Source organism: Geospiza fortis, unplaced genomic scaffold (assembly GCF_000277835.1).
Source record: "Geospiza fortis unplaced genomic scaffold, GeoFor_1.0 scaffold75, whole genome shotgun sequence".
Classification (NCBI taxonomy): domain Eukaryota; kingdom Metazoa; phylum Chordata; class Aves; order Passeriformes; family Thraupidae; genus Geospiza; species Geospiza fortis.
Window position 1 is genome coordinate 55,429 of NW_005054360.1, and position 2,595 is coordinate 58,023.

General features: G+C 41.3%; 1 protein-coding gene across 1 annotated transcript in view; it reads left to right on the forward strand.

Moving 5' to 3' along the window:
- The first annotated feature begins 38 nt into the window (after window positions 1-38).
- Window positions 39-2,595, forward strand: part of KIAA1217 (KIAA1217 ortholog) — a 354,729-nt gene continuing 352,172 nt past the window's right edge. The window contains exon 1 of the mRNA XM_031059312.1: window positions 39-95. The gene's annotated coding sequence lies outside the window, so the exon portion shown is untranslated. The remainder of the gene's footprint in view (window positions 96-2,595) is intronic.

Here is a 2,595-nt window from a genome sequence, read left to right on the forward strand (position 1 = left end):
CCGCATCCTCCGGCCGGTCTGGCTGTCCCTGTGCCTGCGAGCCTTCCGCTTGTGAGTAAACTTAGGGATGTGTCAAACTTAGAAGTTACTTATCGGTAAGCATGGAGTAGCACAGAAACTGCTTTTCCCCCGAAAAACATGAGGGGGGGTGTGGGGTGTGCGTGGTGTGTGTGTATTGCATGCTTTGGCTGTCAGAAGCTTTCCACAGCAAAATGACTGTGCTTCTTGGAGGAAAAGAACCCCAACCTAAATCCTTTAGGAATGTGCAGTTTGAGTCGGAAGCTTTTCCTTTGAGACCTGAGGACGAAAGCGGAGCTCTCTAAGCACTCCAGGTGCGGGGTCCGCACCCCTAGACCTGCTGCTCTGATCGCAGGGAGCGTGTGAGGGTCTGGAAGATGTCTGTAGTGGGCTGTTTTGCATGTGTTTGCCCATGTGTGTGCCCTGAGGTATGATCTGTTCTCAGCCGAGAGTCAACTTTTTCTGCTGTTTCTGGAGTTCAAGCAAAACTATTGTTAGCTTTAAGAATAGCAGGATTTGGCTTGTTCGCGTTTGGCAAAGTTCAGCCCCTGCATGCAGTACTGGGCAGTATGGTGATGTCAGCTTTTCAGAATATTTAAATGTCATGTTTAGTGCTGCATATCTGTGCTGCTGTTAAAAATCAGTCATTCTTAATGTGCTTTTATTTCTTGTTCTTTCTCTGTCCTAATACCTTCAAAATCCTTGTTTGGAGTTCTGCAGATGAGCATTGCATACTGCCCATGGAAATCAGCAGCTGCTCGTTTGCACGTCTCTGGTAGCTCAGGAAGGCTGCCTGGACAGTAGCTTTTGCTTACTGGGAAAGCACAGTTAGACTATTAGGCAAAGTATTGCATAATATCAAGCATTAAGATGTAATCTTGTAGACTTCTGGTAAACTGACTTTCTGGATGTTAGAGATGGATATCAAACCCATACTATTCATTTTTTCCTTCTGACCTTGTGAACTGTGTGAAGTGCAGTGAGTATGCATAGAAATCTGTATCCTCTAACTGTCTAAGAATGACATTTTCATACAGTGACCAAGCTAGATATCTGACTAACTATACCAACTATTTTCTCTTAACTCTGTGTCACCAAGCCAAACCTAATCTCAAATTCACTTGATAGCACCCAAACTAATGCATGCAGGAATTTCTGTGCACACAGCTGATCAGGCTGTATGTACAGTGGTCAGGGTGCAGCACTGGTAGTGCACAACTCTTTCTGCAGCCAGAACCTCCTCTGATTTCATACTGTGTATACCTGGAGCTCTGACTGATGTGCATAGGCCCAAAGACTTTTATAATGCCATAGTTCAGGCTTGGATTTTAGAAAACCTTTATTTTCAGATCATTGCACAATAAGAGGAGGAAGTTTAGTATTGAGCATTTTTAATGCTCCTGTGTCTGGAACTATATATGTATATGTTTCCTCTATGGCAGAAAAATTATTCTAAAGCTGTTTTGACAATTTGTTTAATTCAGATTAGCTACAGTTTCTAAAGCATTCAATGTGTAACAATAGAATTGCCATTAAATAAAATTCCTGTATTTGGATATTCCCCCCCCCACCAAAAGCATTAAAGCATTGCCTTTGTATTCTATTCATCATTGGTTTTGTCAGGATTTTTTGTTAATTTGTTTTTGTTTTGTGACTTTTTTTTTTTCCTTAACAGATGTTCTGATTGGCTAATTTGCTGTCTACCTACTTTCAGTGCTTGATATAGCAATCTCCTGTTTATTGCCCTGTGATCAATTGCTGTACTGGTACTCCATGTGTGTAGGCTTTGGTTTAGGCTATAGAAAGAGCTGGGAAAAGTTAGCTTGCCTTTTTTTTTTTTTCCTTACTTAGCCTAAGGAAGCCAGTGCTCTGGAAGGGCAGTTTAGTTTCTTGAGTGACTAAATTGATTTCTCCTCATTGAAGGTTAAAGCTTGGCAGCTCTTTAGTGTGAAGCCTTGTGTAATAGGGGCTGTCTGGACAGTGGTTTTGTTGGGGTAAAGATGACGTCTAGGCTGCTGTTGGTAACAGTTTGGATTTTGTAAGGTTGCCCTTAATTGAACAGCTCTCTTGTGTTTGACATTTGCTGTGACCTCCTGCTGTAAGCAAAAGGAGACAGTTAATGATTTTGAAGCTTGTCTTTCACTCAGAGCTGAAAATGAGGATGTTTAGTTCTAGTTCCCGTTCTAACTCTCAGCCATGGTTGATTTTTCACTCTTTTTTTTTTTTTAATGTTCTATTGCATCCCTATCACCCTTGAAGTTTTTACAAACATGCAGAAAAATTTATGCATGTACCGAGAACCTAAGTGTTTAAAGTTTGCTTTAAAGATACAGAAGTCTTAGAGATAAACCTTACCCATTTTTACAGTAGTTATGTTGATTAGTCAGTTAGGGTTTGCAGTCTGTCGGAAGTTAGGTTAGAAGCAGTGAAGAAAGCAATGAGGAGAAAGAAGACTGAGGGTGGTAAATATGGGAAGAAGTAAAAAGGCCATGATCTGGAGCAGTAAGCAGAGGGTGCAAAGCAAGCTGAGAGGGAGGAAAACTAAAGAAATAACTGGGAAAGTGGGGTGGAACTAAT